General features: G+C 40.5%; 1 pseudogene; it reads left to right on the top strand.

The window, feature by feature from the left end:
- Positions 1 to 4,414: 4,414 nt before the first annotated feature.
- Positions 4,415 to 4,514, top strand: LOC113292142 (annotated as a pseudogene).
- The last annotated feature ends 16,687 nt before the right edge of the window (positions 4,515 to 21,201 follow it).

Genomic DNA, 21,201 nt, shown 5'->3' with positions numbered 1-21,201 from the left:
GTGAAAAGTTTAAGTTCTTAATAGCCCAATAGGCTCGATGCTCTAACTCAACAGGCAGGTGACATGCCTTGCCAAACACTAAACGATAAGGTGACATTCCAATGGGTGTCTTAAACGCAGTACGGTAAGCCCATAAGGCATCAGTAAGCCTCGACGACCAGTCTTTCCTATTTGGATTAACTGTTTTCTCTAGAATACGTTTAATTTCCCTATTGGAAACCTCTACCTGACCACTAGTCTGAGGGTGATATGGGGTTGCTACTTTATGGGTAATACCGTATTGTTTCATTAAAAGAGAAAACGGTCTATTACAAAAGTGTGAACCTCCATCACTAATTATAGCTCGCGGCGTACCAAAACGTGTAAGTATATTCTCTTTCAAAAACTGGACTACGACCCTGTGGTCATTCGTTTACACGGAACCGCCTCAACCCACTTAGACACATAGTCTACAGCGACAAGTATGTAAAGATAACCAAACGAAATAGGAAATGGACCCATAAAATCAATGCCCCACACATCAAAGACCTCAATCACTAAAATAGGGTTCAAAGGCATCATATTTCTACGGGAAATGGTTCCTAACTTCTGGCAACGCTCACAAGAAACACAATGACTATGGGAATCTTTAAACAACGAAGGCCAGTAAAATCCACACTGCAAAATCTTAGCAGCAGTCTTCTTAGCACTAAAATGACCCCCACATGCATGTTCATGACAAAAGGAGATAATACTAGACTGGTCACTCTCAGATACACATCTCCTAATAATCTGGTCCGGACAATACTTAAACAGATAAGGATCGTCCCAAAAGAAATGCTTAACCTCGGCTAAAAACCTAGAACGATCTTGCTTACCCCAATGTTGAGGGGTTCGACCAGTAACAAGATAATTCACTATATTTGCATACCAAGGTGATTGGGAAACAGAGAACAATTGTTCATCAGGAAAGCTATCCCTTATAGGAAGGGAATCACTAGGGGAACTAACAACTAGCCTAGACAAGTGATCTGCTACTACATTTTCTGCACCCTTTTTGTCTCTAATGTCTGGGGAAAATTCCTGTAACAATAGGATCCATCTAATCAATCTAGGTTTGGTATCCTTCTTAGATAAAAGGTATTTCAAAGCAGCATGATCTGTATAGATTATGATCTTAGAACCTAATAGGTAGGACCTAAACTTATCCAAGGCAAACACGATGGCTAAAAGTTCCTTCTCGGTAGTTGTGTAGTTCATTTGGGCATCATTCAGAGTTTTGCTAGCATAATAAATCACATGAAGTAATTTGTTTTCTCGTTGTCCTAAAACGACGCCTATAGCATAATCTGAAGAATCACACATAATCTCAAAGGGTAGGTTCCAGTTAGGTGCCTGGACTATCGGGGCAGTAGTGAGTAAAGTTTTAAGCTTCTCAAAAGCCTCTAAACAAGCATCATCAAAGACAAACTTAACATCTTTTGCAAGCAAATTGCAAAGAGGTCTAGAAATCAAGCTAAAATCCTTAATGAATCGACGGTAAAAACCTGCATGCCCTAGGAATGACCTAATATCTTTTACGGTTTTTGGGACCTGTAAAGTCTTAATAAGGTCAACTTTGGCTTTGTCTACCTCTATACCCTTTGAAGAGACGATGTGCCCTAATATTCCTGATTTAACCATGAAATGGCATTTTTCCCAATTAAGCACTAAATTTTTTTCCTTACACCTAGTCAACACTAATGTCAAATGATGCAAGCACTCATCGAAAGATGAACCAAACACTAAAAATCATCCATAAAGACCTCTAAGAACCGTTCTACCATATCAGAAAATATGCTCATCATACAACGCTGAAAAGTTGCAGGGGCATTACATAGCCCGAAAGGCATGCGTCTATACGCAAAGGTACCAAAGGGACAGGTAAAAGTGGTTTTCTCTTGGTCTTCTGGGGCAATAACGATCTGATTATAACCGGAGTAGCCATCTAAGAAGCAATAGTGACTATGTCCAGCTAATCGCTCTAGCATTTGGTCGATAAAAGGAAGGGGAAAGTGATCCTTCCTTGTGACCTTGTTCAATTTCCTATAGTCAATACACACACGCCATCCCGTGGTCACTCGGGTTGGGATTAATTCATTATTATCATTCTGGACTACAGTGATACCTGATTTCTTGGGGACAACCTGAACAGGGCTGACCCACTTACTGTCTGAAATTGGGTAAATAATACCCGCATCTAACAACTTAAGCACCTCTTTTCGAACTACCTCTTTCATGTTAGGGTTCAGTCGACGTTGCATCTCCCTAGAAGGTTTGGAGTCTTCCTCTAAATGAATCTGATGCATACACACAGTAGGACTTATACCCTTAATGTCTGCTATAGTCCACCCTAAAGCTTCCTTATTGTCTTGAAGTACATTTACTAGCCTACTTTCCTGATCACTATCCAAATTGGAAGCTACAATCACAGGTAAAGTCTCAGATGGGCCTAAAAACACATACTTTAGAGTATCGGGTAGTGGTTTAAGGTCCAACTTTGGGGGCTCTTCTAAAGAAGGAATTAGGGTAGTCTCAGAAACTGGTAACGGTTCGAACCTAGCTTTCCATCTATCAGTGTCTAACACAGGGGTAGAATCTAATAGAGCATTCACCTGTTCAATAGTGCTATCGTCGTCAAAATCTAAACCAAAATGGGATAGACAACTTTCTAATGGGTCTTCAGACAAGATGTTTGGTAATGACTCCTGAACTAAGGCTTCTATCATGTTCACCTCCTCAACACATGTGTCATCTAGCTCATGAGGTTGCTTACTGACATTAAAAATGTTCATCTCCATAGTCATATTACCAAAAGATAAACTCATCACACCATTTCGACAGTTAATGATCGCATTAGACGTAGCTAAAAATGGGCGACCTAAAATCACAGGTATCTGGTTCTCTGGGTCAGGGACAGGTTGGGTATCTAGGACCACGAAATCCACTGGATAAATAAACTTGTCGACCTCAATAAGAACATCCTCGATAACACCTCGAGGGATTTTAACAGACCTATCAGCTAACTGCAGTGTCATCTGAGTAGGTTTCATTTCACCAAGTCCTAGCTGTAAGTATACATGGAATGGCAGTAAGTTCACACTGGCTCCTAAGTCAAGTAAAGTTTTTCTACCCGGAAGTTACCTATTGTGCAAGCAATGGTAGGAGAACCTGGGTCTTTGTACTTTGGAGTTGTGGTGTTCTGAATGATTGAACTTACGTGACTAGCTAAAAAGGCTTTCTTATGGACGCTAAGTTTTCGCTTTCGCGTACACATATCCTTAAGGAACTTGGCATAAGCAGGAATTTGCCTAATTGCATCTAATAAGGGAAGGTTTATGGTAACTTGCTTAAAAACCTCCACTATGTCATTAAAGTTCGATTCCTTCTTTGTTGGTACTAATAGCTGAGGAAATGGGGCTCTAGGCCTAAAATCAGACCTTTCAGGAACCGAATTCACATCAGAAACTTTATCAGTCTCTTCAGCTACTGGTCCTGAGAGGTGAGATCCTGAGGGGTGAACTACAGTATGTTCACTATCGGGCATGGTTACCTTATTGTCTACAACTCTACCACTTCTAAGGGTTCTAAAACATTCAATTGATTCGATGGTTTTGCACCTAATTCATGAACTCCTCTAGGGTTGGGTTGTGTTTGACTAGGAAACTTACCTTTTTCTCTCAAAGAATCACTTATCAGACCAACCTGGGTTTTTAACTCGGAAATAGCCTGACTATTTTCTTGTCCTATCCTGTTACTAGCTTGTAGACTCTGTTCTACGGATAACTGGAATTTTGCAGTTTGCTGAGTTAACAAGGCGAGAGATTCCTCTAAACTTAGGATTTTCTTATCTGACTGATTCTGAAACTGAGCTAGTCCTGAAGGATTCTTAGTATAGCCAAAACCTGGGGGAGCATTAGAATTACTAAACTGACCTTGACTTTGGCCCTTAGACCACGAAAGGTTCGGATGGTTTCTCCAACCAGGATTATAGGTTTCTGAATATGGGTCAATCTTTTGACGGTTATCAAATCTAGTGTTATTATAAAGAGCATTGGCCTGCTCTTCAATATTCTGGCCTTCCCAAAAAGGCTCCACTCTACCACTAGTCTGGCCCACTTCTAAGGCTTCTAACCTTTTTGCTATAGCAGCAATTTTGGCATCTGATTCATAGCCTCCTTCTACCCTATTAACGTTTCCTCTACTTAAAAGAATTGTTTTCTGGGGTGCCCTACTATTTTCCCATTGCTGGGTTTTTTCGGCGATTTCATTAAAAAATTCCATCGCCGCATCAACAGTTTGGTTTTCAAATCCACCAGTGCATAGAGACTCAACCATGGTCGTTGTGGAATAATCTAAACCCTCATAAAGGATCTGAACTAGCCTAACCTTTTCTAAACCATGATGAGGACACTGGGATAATAAATCATTGAACCTTTCCAAATACCTATATAAAGATTCTCCCTCTTGTTGTGAAAATGTGCATATTTGCGTCCTAATAGACGATGTTTTGTGCCTAGGGAAAAACTTATTGAAAAAGGCAGATGTAAGTTGTTCATATGTCTCAATTGACTCGGAGTCCAAACTATACAGCCACGACTTGGCCTTATCTTTCAGGGAAAATGGGAATAACCTAAGTTTCAAAGCATCATCATCTAAGCCTCTAATTCTTAGAGTACTACAAATTTCCTCAAAATCCCTAACATGGTAATAAGGGTTTTCATTTTCTTTCCCTAAAAAAATGGGGAGCATCTGTAAGGTCCCAGGTTTCAGTTCTAGGGTGCCTCCGTTTCAGCTAACTTAATACACGAAGGACGGGTAGTCCTAGTTGGATTCAACAAAGCTTTCAAAGTTGCCATTTCTGGCGCTATCGGAGCAACAGGGTCTCTCCTCAGTCAAAGAACGTTCAAAAACAGACTCTTCAAAAGACGGACTTTCTAGATTAAGGTAATCGAGACGCTTCGAACTACTAGTTTTCTCTTTAACAAATCTACCTAGTGTGTCTCTTTTACGTTCAGGCATACAATAGAATTTTCTAAATTGGAAGGGTAAGCAAACACAGATCAAGGACGACTCAACCAAATCAAACCTATTGATTTCTAGCAAACAAAAAGCATGATGGCTCCACTTAGATTGTTTCTAGACCAGCTTCTAATCCTTCGAACGCGAATTCGTTACAATTTAAGCAAACCCCTCTGGAATCAATCCGAGTTAACGTAAGTTGAATAGAGGCGAGGGAAGCTCGATGGAGATTTGATGCCCAAGGCCTCACCGGTATTACAAGGCGGCGCAGTCACGCATTCAACTTACAGAAACCGTCAAGAACTTCGAAGTATGCTTAAAAGATTAGCCAATATTTTTCGAATGACTTTCCTGTTAAGCTCGTTACCTTATCGGTCTCGTTCTAGTCAAAATTTTAGGCTTAGGTTCTTGTGGGTTACGTGTTCCTAAAGCGGGCAAGAAGAGAACGGTGATGAAATCCGAACCCTTATCTTGTATGGCCAGGCCTTGCCCTTTACTAGAAAAATAAATGTCCGTATTCAGTCCTCAACATATATGCATACGAAGGAGTCCAGTAACTCGCTGACAGGGGATTCGTGAGTGTTTAGAATCTTACCTCCGTTCCAGACGGGGGATGAATCGGTTGTAGTCGACTCAGGCCACTGACTCCGATGTATAGTGTACGAACCCAAGGTGCAGAGACAATATCGTAATTGTCCTCCTTCTCTGCAAACAGTTTATATTTAAAGTACCCGTAGGGTAATAGAAAAAACTAATGTCCCAAAGTCCAAAAGTCCAAAAAAATAAAGAAAATTTACAAAAATAATAAACCCTAATACAGTTTTTTTTTTTGTTTTTTTAAATAAAATAAACAAACCCTAAACTAAAATTGTCTAAAATAAAATTGTCTTCTTTTCTGTTCTTTTTTCTTTAATCTTTAGCTCCAAGTCTTTATGAAATCACCAAACTCCTTGGCTCAATTTTCTTTATGATCCAGAACCTGTAGACACAAGATAAATACCCAAAAACATAAAAAAGGACAAAAATAATAATAAAAAAATAATCTAAAACCCTAAAAACAAGTCAGCGTCGGCGGCGCCAAAAATTAATGTGATTTGTAGATAGTTGTAAAAGTGGTTCGATTCTCATACTTGTGAAGGATATTAATTAGACTTAAATTCTAATATTAAAATAGAAAACTCACTAAAAATTATAGCAAACTCAATCAAAGATGATATCAATACTAAAAGAAACACTGAGGCTAAGATTCCACTATTTTTCAAGTTCAAAGTGATTAAACTAATATTTATATATATGCAATTTTCTTGTTTAATTTGATTCTAAAATATTGCAACAAGTAGATTTTCAAAAGTAATAATTGTAAATACCAAGTATGAAGCATCAAAAGTCTTAAAACTAAGTATACTCCATCAAAATAGATCACAATCACTCAAATAAAAATCATATTCATTAATAGTTCAAGGAAAATAATCATATAATTATTGCAAATAAAAAGATAAAATAGAATATACCACTTTTTGTTGGAAAAATAGCTTCCTCTATCGCCTCAGCAATGGGGTTTAGCTCCTCTTATTAATCATGATATCAAAATATGTGTTTGTTGCTCAAAAGATGATTAAAAGAGTGAAAAGTAATAACACAGACTGTTTGCAACAGTGTATTGGTGTTGCAAAACAGCTGTTACAATGGAACTGTTACAGAAAAACTGTTGCTTTGTCGCTGATTTTAAGACCCTAGAATACGACTGCCCTGCACAGCTTAATGTTCTTCAGCTGTTAAACAACGACACTGTTCTGCGACTGTTTCCCATGCGTCAATGTTCTTCGCGTTCTTCTTCTTCAGCAACAGCAGCAGAGTTTGGTAAAGCTCTGATTTCTTCTTCTCTGTCTCTCCTTAGGTTCCCAAACTCTCGACACCTCTTCTATATAACCCAAGACATCTATTTATATCAAAAATACCGATTAAATCTCTCCCAAATCTTCCAAAATCTCTTTCCTTCTCTTCACGGCCAAGTTGCGTCAATTTCTTGTTTTAGAATTTCTACCCGTTTCTGAGCTTTCCTTTTTATTCTAAACTCTTCCTTAGATAGATACAAATCTTTGGGAAGGTTTACAACGCTTTAATCTCTCTAAAATTCCCTAAAACAGGTCACACACGTGACTTTCCATATTTTCTGTTGTGAGAAAAATCCGTCGATTGAGCCCAGTCTAATCGATTTAAACACCCATAACAGATTCCTAGACTCATAAGGAGTCTATCCTATGAAAATCAGAGGTTTAATCGACCTCAAACTCCTCCAAATCACGATTGCCAAAACTGTTCTTCACTGCACCTATTTTCCCGCCAAAAACCTGGTTTTTGAAATGTTGAAGTTGGTTGCCCCTTATCCAGAGTAGGGGTGCGATTAGCAACTGCCTGGAAATGGGATTCCCTTTAGTAATTATGTTACCCCTTATCCAAAGTGAGAGTCTGAATAGCAAATGTCCTCCGGGTGCTTTCCAACAACTTTTCGAGCCAATTTTTTCCAAAAATGTTTATTGGCCAAAAATACCAACAAATAAATAAAACACCATAATAAGTACAAAAATGAGCCCTAACAATATATAGAATCGAGACAAATCGGACACAAAAATGTGTCTATCACGCGCCTCCTCGGCCGGGCGTAAATTTCCCGCTGCAGGGTACGGTCTTGGCATGAGGAGGTGATGCAGGGTCTGTCAGTCCCCATTTCTTTTCCTATGCGTATTATGACTTTGAAATAAATTGGCTTGCGTCTAAGATGAATCTCTGTTATCTGATAAAATAATTTCCATGCACTTTCCGTAATAATTTCTCTTCGTATTGTTCCATTGTAGTTATTTCGAAGGTGGAAGTAGCGTGAGAGAATTTTCGTTAGGATGTCATTTGAGAAAAGTCCTTCCGTATCGAAATATGTTGGCAATTCCAAGCCAAACATAGATGATGAGTTCTTTACAATATCCGCCACGATTAGGAGAAATCATCCCAAGTATGTGTCGATTCTTATGACTGGTCTGGAAAGTGAAGGAGAGGCCCGGTCGGTTCGGCCAAGAGGTGTAATAAGGTTTGTTTTTCGGAGGAAAGAGTATCATGCTTCTCCTATTGACTTTGAAATCTCTGTGAGTCTGTTGTGTCCCTTTGAGAAATGGATGTGATTCATGATGAGCCAGGAATGTGTAAAAGCTAGTTTGACCAAGGTGTAGATCATTGATGCTGTCGCGGCTTCCGCAATGCTTCAAATTAGGAAAGATATTCCAGGATTGGTTTCTTTTATTTCCAGATGTGTCCAGACACTCACACGGACATATGCAGGTGGGGTGAAATGACTATCTCCTTAGAGAGCGTGGCCGTGTTGCTGAACCTTCCTGTAATAGGAAACCTCGATGTTAAATTGTTTGCAGATGAAGAAGAAATGCGCGCCGCTCTGGTTGCGAAATCAAAAGGATTTGTTCGGAAATAAAACGAGACGAGGTGCTTCTATGGCTAGTAGGTGTCTCAGTGGTTTCCCGATGGGTTGGAGCCGAATCAGAAGAATAGTACGTTTCATGTCGCGATGTTCTTGGCTCTTTGGTTATCCAGAGATATTTTCGATGACGGCTCGGTTAAGAAGGAGATAAGACTGTAAATTATCAAGTTTGCCATAAAATTGGCAAAAGGTGTCCTCCCTATTGGCGGCTTGTTTCTTGGTTCTCTGTACACACACTTGGATCAACTGGTCGCATACATGTGCGCTTCAAATGGTTACATGAAAGTGGATTCGTATATTCATGCCGCCTTTATCCATGCGTGGCTGTGGGAGCACTTCTAAAGGTATGCTCCAAAACCGTTGGCCGTACTTCCCGAGTCTTGGGGTGGCTCTAGGATACTGCGCTGGTCGAATAGGCGCCCAAAGATTGGTTCGAACCTGGTTGGATTCCTTGACAACTCGCACACGGTCAATTTTCGTCCATGGGCTCCGGTGCATGCGTCCATAACTCAGATCAGTACCTTTGCTCCTGCTCTGATCATGTCTTTGTCTTCTGATAAAGAGGATATGAGTATTGGAGAGATGGTGTTCATGCGAAGCTGCACGCCCGGTTATGTGCCGTCTTTCTTTCGAGGATCTTTCAAAGCAGTCTCCTACAATATCGATAGGGCGGCTCGGCATATGGGTTTTGACCAAGGGACCCCACTTATTCGTTAGCCGGTTGTTCCAGAAGTCTCGTTGCCAACTTTTCTCGATGCTACTGTTCTTGTGTCGGGTAAAAATCTCTCTTTCCTGCTTGCGGAACGAAATCCATTAACAACCTCCAAATATAACATATTTTGGTAGGATGAGTTTCTTGTTTTCCATGGATTCGTGAATGATGTGGTAGAAAACCGTCGCAGTAAGCCTTCTCTTGCGGTTTTAGCTGAGCATCCACTGCTGAGGGATCCTTTTTCGCCCAAGCGAAAACCTGTTTGCCCGAATGCAGATAGTCCCCAAGTGAAGGAGCGAAGATCTAAAAGATATGTATATGGTTCCCAGTCAGTTTCGACATCCCTACCGACTTTCAGTTCGTCCAATATGCGGGTACGTGTGATTTTCCTCTTGAATTTAGTTGGATCGTGTATATCCTTGTTTCTTTCCTGAGTATCCGTCTTCGTATCTTGCCTAGGGTCTCAGCATCATGAACGCCTTTACCAAACTTGCGAGTAGTCAGAAAACATCGCTGCTCGAGATGGAGGGTGGCGGTGCTGAGCCTATCCGTGGCGGAAGGGAACCCAAGAAGGATGAAAGCTCAGAGTTCAGTGATGGCGAGAGTAGTTCTTTCGACAGCAGTGCCGAATCTTCCTCTAGCCAGTCTGAAAGCGAATCAGTGAGTCTCCCGCATGTTTTTTTTTCTTTCTCTTTGGAAAATATCTAATCTGTGATTTCATAGGGGGAAACCATTTCTGAAGATGGCCCTGAGACGGAGACTGGTGGTGATACAGCTTTGTCTCCAATTGTGGCATCCGCACCGGGCGACCTTGAAATGGATGTTGATCGAGATGAAAACGTCGTTGTGACTCAGACAATGGAGAGTACTCCAGTGGCCGCAGGTGCAATACCTTGTCGGTTGCTGATGTAGACGCGGGTGCCACTTTCAACCCTCCATACCTGGTTCCTTATCCGGATCATGTGTTGATCGGGAGATTTAGCGTGCCATCCAAACATGCGGCGCTATACATCAAGATATGGGAAATCTACGTACATATCGCCACGACCAAGAAGGTTACTAGTCGATTTGTGTTGGTTAAGCATGTGGAGGAAGTTTTGTCTTAGATTGACGACATGTGCAACGTGACCGGTAATACTGTTTCTGAGGATGTAATCTCGAGCTGGAGGTTCCATCGTGACATGTGTGTAAACTTCGAGTTCAATGTTCCTTGGTTCGTTGAAGGTTTCTCTGAGGTTGAAAAGTTGCTGGTCGAAACAGTCGAAGGTCCTTCTGCGGATATGGTGAAGAAGCAGGAAGCGGAAGTCGAAAAATTGTCCAGGAAGCTGAAGTTGAAGAGGGCGGCTCTCCAAAGCACGAAGGAGGCTCTTTCTAAGAAGAAAAATCCATTGTTGAAAAACTTTCCTTGAGTGTATTTCTGTCTTCTGAACTTCTTATTTTTAGGTTTTCTTTTTTTTGAAAGGCAAATGAAACGCCTTGTTTATGGTTTTGATTTCCTGGATTTTTGGGTTGATAGACAAATGTTACCTTGAGGGTTTTGGATTATTCTTTTGGAATGAATTTTTTTGGAATGGATTGTTTTGGGAATGATGTTTTCTTGGTTACGATTGCAAGGGACGCAAACATCCCAAGAAAACCATGGAACCGTGAGTGTTGCGTGTCGGTAGATGACATGGGGTGAAACATAACATGGCTATCGGTTTTATCATTCCCATGAAAACTTAAAATAACAAACCATGTATTTTGTCTAGGTAAGACTTACTCGGTTTTTCAGGTCTCCTGATGAAAAGGGAATCTTCCGGGTGTAAGACCGAGTTTTAAGGGAGACACCGCTGTAATTGTGGAAAGTCCCCAGTCGTCTCATATGATAATCGAGTCGTCGATCCCTGGTTGGATCATTCGCTTTTAACCTCTAGGCAGTCCCCAGTCATCCCTCACCGTGTCAAGACTGATAATCGGGTCGTCTGGTAACTGAGTCGTCGATCTCCGAACGGATTGCCTTCTTCTACCTCCTTGATGTATGGGTCGAAGCATGAGATCCATGGTCGAAAATGGACATTGTAACCGAAAGATCAATCTCACACTGTGGTCGCCAATTGTTTGAGGGTGAAAATGGTTTCTGTTGATTTCGGTAATTTCGGGCGTGTGGGTGAGAAACGAGTCTAAACCCTAAACAATGTACTACAACGAAGTACTTTAGATTCGAGAGATCAATCTGTACAAATCCGTCCTAAACCAAGAAATGACTGTTCCAGACTTGCTTTGGTCACAAAGAGGAAGAGAAGGGTTGGTTTTGGGGAGGGGAGGGGAGCAAAGAGAGTGTTGAGACCAGAATAGTTGATTCTGGAAGAGTAGTTGTTTTGTGACTTGTATCAGAAAGTGGGAAACTAACAGATGGGAAAGCTAGCAAACGTTTTCTGAGTGTTGTATGGTCCTGACCAGAACTTGTTGTTCGGTGGAAATAGGTAATGCTTATTTATACAAGTCGAAGTGAAATGTACTCTGGTCTCATTAAGAAATGGAAAACGGGTGAGTAAATGGAAGGAAGTGGTAACCGGTAACGCTTTGAATTGATGTTCCATAAAAGAAAGCGTTTCACCATTACTCCCTGTATTTACTAACCGCCTCATCCTTATGACACTTTCTTATAACGAGCGTAGTAAACCGCCAAACCAATACCCAATGAGCATCCCCCAGTTTGTGACATGTGTTGATATCTCGAGTGTTTTCGTGGAAAACATGTAGCATGTTGTTGTTGGTTGGCAAGTTAATCTTGGGAGACTTGCCGGCTCGGTGGTGACCTTCAACGGTCGAGATTTTGCATCTTAAGAGGAAGGTAGTCATCGGTTATTGCAACCTTTCGTTTGGTAGCCAGTGGCATGAAAGTATGATCAATATGGCTTTAATATGGCCCAGTTTAGGCGCGGCCAAAAGTTAGGGTTTTGGCTTTGTTTAGGCTCGACCAAACTAGGGCCAAAAGTTGTCATGCGTTAGCTGGTAACCTTCGACGGCTAAGATCTGCATCTTAGATGAAAAAGTGGTCGTTGATTGTTGCATGCCTTCATTTTGGTAACCGCATAGGGAAGGCCGGCATGGTATGGCGCGGCAAGGTTGTTGGCATGCCATTGGCACATGTGGCATGGCATGCCTTGGCGCGGTTTGGTGTGGACAAAACTAGGTTTTGGGGCTAAAGGTTACCATGCGTTGTTTGGCGACCTTGGACGGATAGGATTTGCATCTAGGGTGGAAGGGTGGTCGTTGATCGTTGCATGCCTTCATTTTGGTAGCCGCATGGGGAAGGCCTTCATGGTGGCGCGGAAAGGTGGTTGGCATGACATTGGCACATGTGGCATGGCATGCCTTGGCGATGTTTGGCGTGGACAAAACTAGGGTTTTGAGCCAAAGGTTACCATGCATTGTTTGGCGACCTTAGACGGCTAGGATTTACATCTAGGATGGAAGGGTGGTCGTTGATCGTCGCACGCCTTCGTTTTGGTAGCCGCATGGGGAAGTCCGGCAATGGTATGGCGCGACAAGGTGGTTGGCATGCCATTGGCACATGTGGCATGGCATGCCATTGGCACATGTGGCATGGCATGCCATTGGCACATGTGGCATGGCATGCCATTGGCACATGTGGCATGGCATGCCTTGGAGTGGACAAAACTAGGGTTTTGGTCCAAAGGTTACCATGCGTTGTTTGGCGACCTTGGACGGCTAGGATTTGCATCCAGGATGGAAGGGTGGTCGTTGATCGTCGCACGCCTTCGTTTTGGTAGCCGTATTTGGAAGGACAGCATGGTATGGTGCGGCAAGGTGGTTGGCATGTCATTGGCACATGTGGAATGGCATGCCTTGGCGCGGTTTGGCGTGGCCAAAACTAGGGTTTTGGGCCAAAGGTTACCATGCGTTGTTTGGCGACCTTGGACGGCTAGGATTTGCATACAGGATGGAAGGGTGGTCGTTGATCGTCGCACGCCTTCGTTTTGGTAGCCGCATGGGGAAGACCGGCATGGTATGGCGCGGCAAGGTGGTTGGCATGCCATTAGAACATGTGGCATGGCATGCCTTGGCGCGGTTTGGCGTGGACAAAACTAGGGTTTGGGGCCAAAGGTTTGGCATTCCATTGGCGCATGGTGCGGCTAGCATGGTTGGGGACAAGGCAAGGTGCGGTTGGCTTGGCATGGTGGGGCCAAGGGTTTGGCATGCCATTGGAACATGGTACGGATAGCATGGTTGGCATGCCTTGGCGCGGTAGCCGTGGCTGGCATGGTTTTCCATTGGCACAGTGGTGCGGCTGGCATGGTTGGCATGCCTTGGTGCAGAGATGTGGCTGGCATGGTTTTCCATTGGCAAAGTGGTGCGGCTGGCATGGTTAGCATGCCTTGGCGCGGAGATGTGGCTGGCATGGTTTGCCATTGGCACAGTAGTGCGGCTGGCATGGTTGGCATGCCTTGGCGCGGAGATGTGGCTGGCATGGTTTGCCATTGTCACAGTGGTGCGGCTGGCATGGTTGGCATGCCTTGGAGCGAAGATGTGGCTGGCATGGTTTTCCATTGGCACAGTGGTGTGGCTGGCATGGTTGGCATGCCTTGGCGCGAGATGTGGCTGGCATGGTTTGCCATTGGCACAGTGGTGCGGCTGGCATGGTTGGCATGCCTTGGCGCAGAGATGTGGATGGTATGGTTTTCCATCGGCACAGTGGTGTGGCTGGCATGGTTTGCCATTGGCACAGTGGTGTCGATGGCATGGTTGGCATTCCTTGGCGCGGAGATGTGGCTGGCATGGTTTGTCATTGGCACAGTGGTGCGGCTGGCATGGTTGGCATGCCTTGGCGCGAAGATGTGGCTGGTATGGTTTGCCATTGGCACAGTGGTGCGGCAGGCATGGTTGGCATGCCTTGGCGCGGTAGCATGAGAATTAGGGTTTGGCATAGATGATTTCGGTCAATGTTAAGGGTTCTGCCGTGGAACATGACACATAAAAAAAAGGTACCCTGGTAATTCTTACGTAGGCATGCTGATCGATTCAATAAATGTGTTAATTGTCATAGTGGCATCATGTCAGTTGTACGGTTTTACGATTTTAACCCTAAGCTAAAAACCACCATCAACACTTATATATATGATTTATGTGAGACAATCATTTGATGTTAACTTGGGAAGTTTCGTATTGATCATTCGATCACTTGAAAATTACTTGAATCTAATGGTATGTGTGAGATTACTATTGTCATCTTCTAAGGATGTTTCAGTGATTGAAATGAGAGTTTAGAACAATTACCTATGTATGGATACAAAACGGTATGCATACCTAGTATGCGAATTGTATTGGTATAATTCGGGTCTGGGAAACTTGTTTGCGTACCTAATATGCGAACGGTTCTACCTGAGTTAGGTCCGGGATGGATGTTTATGAACCGGGTTCGCGAACGGCTAGACAGGGCAAACTCCGTAGATGTTGTTCGCGTACCTGGTTTTTGAACACAGTGGTTAAGTTCTAAAATCGGTTATGTATGATTCTCACACTCATGAACTAAATATTTATGAATTAAGGAATGCAATCTTTGCAAACCGTGACTTAATGTTCATAAATTGATTCTTGTATAAGTACTTTATACGATTATGAATCAATCTGATTTTGTTTCAATTTTTTCATATATATTTCTATGAGATATATAATGAACAATTGAACAACTATGTTTGAAACACAATTAGATTCATTTGATTATCTTTCATGATTGATTGATCGTCATATTTGATCTAGAAGTGTTAGATGAATATGGTTAAGACAAAATTGTTCATATGGCTAACTTCGTTTAACTGTTATTGAGCCAACTCAATATACACATTTAGGTACGGTTACCCATATCTAAATGAAGGTATATTTCATTTGTGTGTAACAAGCTAAGGCCATCTAACGAGGGAAATTAATTGCTTTATTTTTAAGCAGACTTAGCTTGAATCTTAAATCAGGATTTCATCTAAGGGTGAATATTGGATGCTTTGTTACTAAGCTATCTTAGCTTTGATTGTAAGCAACCCTGATTTGAAAGACTATATAAGGGAGAACTCTAGCAACTGGAAACCTAATCCCGGCACTTTCATGTGTCCTAGTTGCAAACTAGAGTCGATTCTCCTTTAACCAAGATTTTTCCAAAATCATTATAGGTTAACGACTTGAAGACTTCATCATTTGGGATTCGTGGAGTCAAATCCAACTATTTTCTATGTAGTTGCGTATTCTGATCTTACTTGTTCTATCGTATTGAGTTTTATCTTCTCTAAGATTTACTCGGGATTTATCTCCAATAGGTAAGATATAAAAGGAAATCACAACAGTTCTTCATCTCAGACTCTTGTGATTCCGCAATAACTTTTTATGTTAATCAGTTGGGTTATTGTGAGGTGATTGATATTTCTAGGCTGCTCTTTGGGAGTATAACACAAGATTATCAACTGGTTCCTGTTCACTTTGATTTCTATCAAAATACGGAACAATAAACCGAATAAAGAATAGACATATATGTGGGAGACAAAAAAAATTATAAGTCTTCGAATTTTGGTCGTAGCAACTCTTAGTTGTGGATGAGATCAGCTAAGGGAATCAAGCGCGTGGAATCCGGCGTGGTTTTAGAGGCGTAAGGAATGAGACTGTACCTTAATCGGAGTGAGACTTGGTTAGGGCTCAACTACATTCCAGTCCGAAGTTAACTTGTAATAGGCTAGTGTCTGTAGCGGGTTAATACAATGTGGTGTTCAAAGCTGGACTATGTCCCGGGGTTTTTTTTTGCATTTGGGGTTTCCTCGTAAACAAAATTTCTGGTGTTTGTGTTATTTATTTTCCGCATTATATTTGTTTATATAATTGAAATATCACAGATTGTGTGTAGTTCAATCAGTTGATAAATCCAACCTTGATTGGTGGATATAACTTGATTGACACTTGGCCATTGGTCTTTGGTACCGTCGTTATTTCTCATATCAATCAGGCTCAAGGATTTCTATCTGTTTGATTTGCTGATTGCATTGAGAAGTAGAGATAAAAATCTTTGATATATCTCTTGATTGAGCTCTCTTTTAAGTTGGTGCTCTCAGAATTATATTGGAGTTTAGTCCATACAGATTGCCGAACAAATTATTGGGTGTGGTTGTTATACCCACGCTTTTTCAGAACCTCTATATAAGAATATCCTAGGGACCACAAGAAATTATTCTTATATGGAGGTTTACCTTGAAGTGAGCAATAAAAAATTTCTATATATGTACCTAGAAGAAAACATAATTACGCTCAATATACCTAGCAATAGTAATTAAATTTTGTTTGGTTTCACATGTATGATACGGAAGTTAAATATACGAAGTTTGCTATGCAACACAATGGACCTATGCAATACCTAAGAAAACATAAATTTTGTTTAGTTTCACATGTGAAATTTGTTTCGTTTCACATGTATTAGTTAAATATATGAAGTTTGCTATGTAACACAATCCACATGAAATTCAACAATGATACGGAAAATTGACAAATACAATCAACGATCAACGATATTTGAATGATTCATGCAAAAAAAAAAAAACATCACACCTGCTAAAGTAAAAGGATTTTCCAAATTAGTTAAAAGAATCTATTTGTCTTAAACTTTGATGTACGATATGACCTATATTATTTATATAATATTGTGAATTATTCTTATATGGAGGTAAGTTCCTTAAGACAATTGGAGTTTATTCTTAAATATAAATGGCCCAAATCGGGACCAGAGATTTTTATTCTTACATGGAGGTTATTCCTATATGGAGGTTCTACTGTAATATATAAAAGGCAATTGAGGAAGAGTTTATGGTTGCGACTTTAATTACTGCTTATAATTTGGTATTTAGATGATTAATTTCAACCCATGTTTTGCCAATCTCAGATGTTTTAGATATTTATTTTTTTGAAAATGGTCCTTTGTGAACCCTTAATTATGAACGCGTGATTGGGGGATAAAAAAAACAACTGGGGGATATGCATTACTTCCCCCAACCAAATGGGTCTGCTAAGGGGTGTTTTTGGTGGGCAAAAATACTAAAATACCCTTCCCTCAAAATAAAAATCAAAAAACAAAATCATATCCCCCATTTCCATCTTCACCACTTATTAATCTCTTTTAGGGTTAGGGGCTTTGTTACTCCCCACTCCCTTTCAAATTCGAAATTTTCTCCACTCCCTTTCAAATTCTCTTCTCCTTCTCTGCCGGCTCCTCACTTTGAAAACAAATTATATTTTTTTTTAACATTCGGAAGTGATGAAGCTCATGCCGGAAGTGATGAAGACCATGCCGGTAGTGATGAAGACCATGCCGGAAGTGATGAAGACCATGCCGGTAGTGATGAAGACCATGTTAGAAATAAATTTTTTACATCGCCAGAAGTGATGAATATCATGCCGGAATTGGTGAAAACCACGCCGGAAAATGGTGTCGGCATACTTGGTAACTAACATTCAATGTCGTAACTAAGTGCTGGCATGCTCGATATAAATCTGTCAATGCCGGTAGTCAAGTGAAAAAAAATTGAACTTTCCTGGACACTTTATATTATGTGTCGGCAGAGAAATTTAAGTAAACTACTATGCTGGTAGCAGCACCGGCATGCTCGAGAATTAATTAACTGTGACGGAAGACTGATTAAAACCAGAAAAAAATTCAAAACAGAATAGGTTTTGAATTTCAAAAGTCGGGAGGGGCTACGCCCCCCCGGACACCCTGCATAGCGGGCTTGAATTTCAAAATGGGGGATAAGCTCGGTGTTGGCATGGACGTGGTATGAATACCATGCTGGTATGGATGCTTCCGGGATGGTATTCATACCACGTCCATCCTGGCATCGAGCTTTTTCAGCTGCAAAAATGGTTGATTCAAAGAAAAAAATCAAATTTTCAACCTTTTAGCAGCAATTCTTTCTTCACAATCATCCTCCATTTTCACAATTCCCTCTCAAATTTTCTTTCCCTCCTTCTACTCTCACCTCACTCACCCAACACACAAATAATAACACACACTAATCATTTATCAAAAATCTTAAGATTTTATTAATTATTATTAATCATTAATCCTGATTAGTGAGGGGTAGATTAGAAATTACCTAAATTACTTAGATAAGGGGTGACCCTGATTTGCTATTTGGATCCCGTTTTTTTCCTTTTCCTATATCCCTAATTGTTTTTTTTATCCCCCGATAGCACGTTCTTAATTATTCTTGTTTATATTTAGTAAATGTTTTTTTTTTTTTTTGCAAACTAACAACTATCTACCAGTATAGTGTCTGTGTATTTGTTCAATTGTAGACAAAGTTTGGTCCTTTACAACTTTCTTTAGGTGGTAGGTTTATAATGTGTGACATTGTGGTGCTATTCCCTTCCCATTCAGATGATTCCACTCTGCTGGAACACCACCATGGTTCATACAATAAGCTCAACAGTAAGTTGTTGACAAGTGTGGATAAAATATCTTTAACTGCTGATAAGCTGAAATTGATCACAATTACTTCTACAGGACCCATATTGTACTTCAAATTATTCACTTCTTTGTACTGATCAAAATCATATAGAGATCTAACTGATCTAGGTAACTCAATGAGGAGCCAGATAGTACCACCACTATGTCTTACAATCCATAAGCCGAAAGTAAACAAGGTTAATTCATATCCTGTTAAGAAGGGCAATAGGTTGTACTCTCGAATGATTACCTTCCAAGCCTCTTCCAGTTGTGCATGGCGACTGATATCTTTAGCAAGCATTTGATCGAATAATTCCTGCATATTTTTAGACCCGCTTACTTTTGCCACTTGAACTATCACGATATTCCAGTCAACACTACATTGATGCCATTCTTTATCAAACAACTGGCTGACATCACCATTCTTAATCTCTGTAACCCACCAAAACACCGAGCCCTCAAACATCTTACCACCATCACTTTGGTCACCGTATTTAACAAACAGCACCACATTCTTGGACTCAATTACCACTGCGAAACGGTACCCAAGTTTGAAATTAAGCTCATATGCAGATTTGCCATCATGACCATCCACGAAATTCAACCCATTACCAACAAATAAACAAGGAGCAATGCAGAATTCAGAAATATTTTCCTTATAAGAAAAACACCTCACAACAGATTCAATTTCTTTACCACGACCAAATAAGATTCGACATTTACCTCTACACAGCTTCTCAGAATAACAATTGTCATTTGTCACCATTTATAAAGATTAAAAACGTATTTGATATCACCAGCAAAAATTCTAGCCGACACCAATGAACAAAATTCGATGCAATTTCATCAGTGTATCGATCCACTAAAATAGACCCATCTCTTCCTCGATCAAATATTAGGCGACAAAGCACTAGAGGAAGTATCAGATGCGGAAGTAAATTGAAATTGAGCTAGGTGTATGACGAAATATAACCTGTTAATAGCTTCAAATTGCTTTCCACGATGAAATAATCTTCTCATAACTTCACACCCAAGCATTTTGTCAAACATGGACCAAACAGTAATAGTTAAACAATCATTAGCTAGCATACAAGCAATTGAATCACTAGGAAACCCATTTGATTGATACCCACTTTGATAAACAAGCTTCTGAACAATTTCCTTATACAATTTATCCAAATATTGAAAACCCATGCAATAAGGAAACCTTAATTTAGAATCAAACTTCGATTTGTATTTTCCACGATCGCATAAGCTACGAGAAGAATTCTTAATACTGGAAGTACAGTTAGCCATTAATATCCTGTGAGTTATGGTTAATAGTACTGATTTAGTAGGAAGGCTAGGGTTAGTTCCAACAACGTCAGAGAGATGACTTGATGATTTTAAGTCAATAGAATTTACTTCCGATCGGGCGTCGATTGCGAGTGTAGATCCAGATGAGGGTTCGAGTAACTCTTCATCAGGTTTCAGTTTACTTAGACACTCTGGGAAGTCCTTCAACTGAGCTGAGTAATTCTCCATTGCAGCTTTCCACTCAGCAAATGGATTCTTCCATGAAATTTTTGATTTAGCTTCAAACTCATCAAAATAGTTTACCATTTTCACTCGGTCACAAGGAATCGAGTGCTTTGATACCATTTGTCACGATCTACGTGACAATTGGGTCTCAGGAAGCAACTCTGATCTCTAAGGATAGAGATGGATCGGGAAGAACAGAAAATTCAGAAAGAAAAGATGGTTTTTGATTACTAATTTTCATCCTAGATTATACATCAGGGATGTCCTTATAAGGACCGAACTACATCTCAATAAGCTACATGTGCATCGCACGTGCCACAAGATAGAAATACACTAATCCTCCGGCTAAAACAACCCCAAGGCTAAAACACAAAACAAAGGTAAATGGTTGCCCCTTAACAAGTGAGGTCCGCCGTTAACATTTATGACAGATTTCACTTTTAGTAATACTAGTAAATGACGCGTGTCGTTGATTTGTTTTCATTATTACCGACTGTTAGCTGGTTAGCTTACTTGGATTAGTCATATTTTAGTGAAAAGCTAACACACAACATTTATGTGCACATGCACGTAGTAATAATTCCCTCTAATCTAGTTCTCTTGACACTTTATGATTCATATTCCCTCCATTTCTGGGATAGTGTTACTTTCATTTTTTTTCATTTTACCACTTCCAAATTGACAAAGCCAAAGTAATACTTTTCCTAAAACGGGATAGTACTACTTTCATCCGAGAAAAAAAAAATGTCTGTCACTGAATCAATTGGCAATCCATTTACCTTTTAGTTTTACTTTCATCCCTCAATTAATGAATATGTAAAGTTTTCTGTCCTAGTCACTTTCAGTTTCAATCCTTTTAACCCAAACAAACCCTTTGGGCTTTCAATTGGGCCGGATGGACAAATTATTCACAAATATTAAAACAATATAAGGAGATGGTTCGATACTATCTAATTTTATAGA

This window comes from Papaver somniferum, chromosome 6 (genome assembly GCF_003573695.1).
Source record: "Papaver somniferum cultivar HN1 chromosome 6, ASM357369v1, whole genome shotgun sequence".
NCBI classification, from domain to species: domain Eukaryota; kingdom Viridiplantae; phylum Streptophyta; class Magnoliopsida; order Ranunculales; family Papaveraceae; genus Papaver; species Papaver somniferum.
The sequence above is the reverse complement of the archived record's forward strand: the minus strand, read 5'-3'. Positions and strand labels throughout refer to the sequence as shown.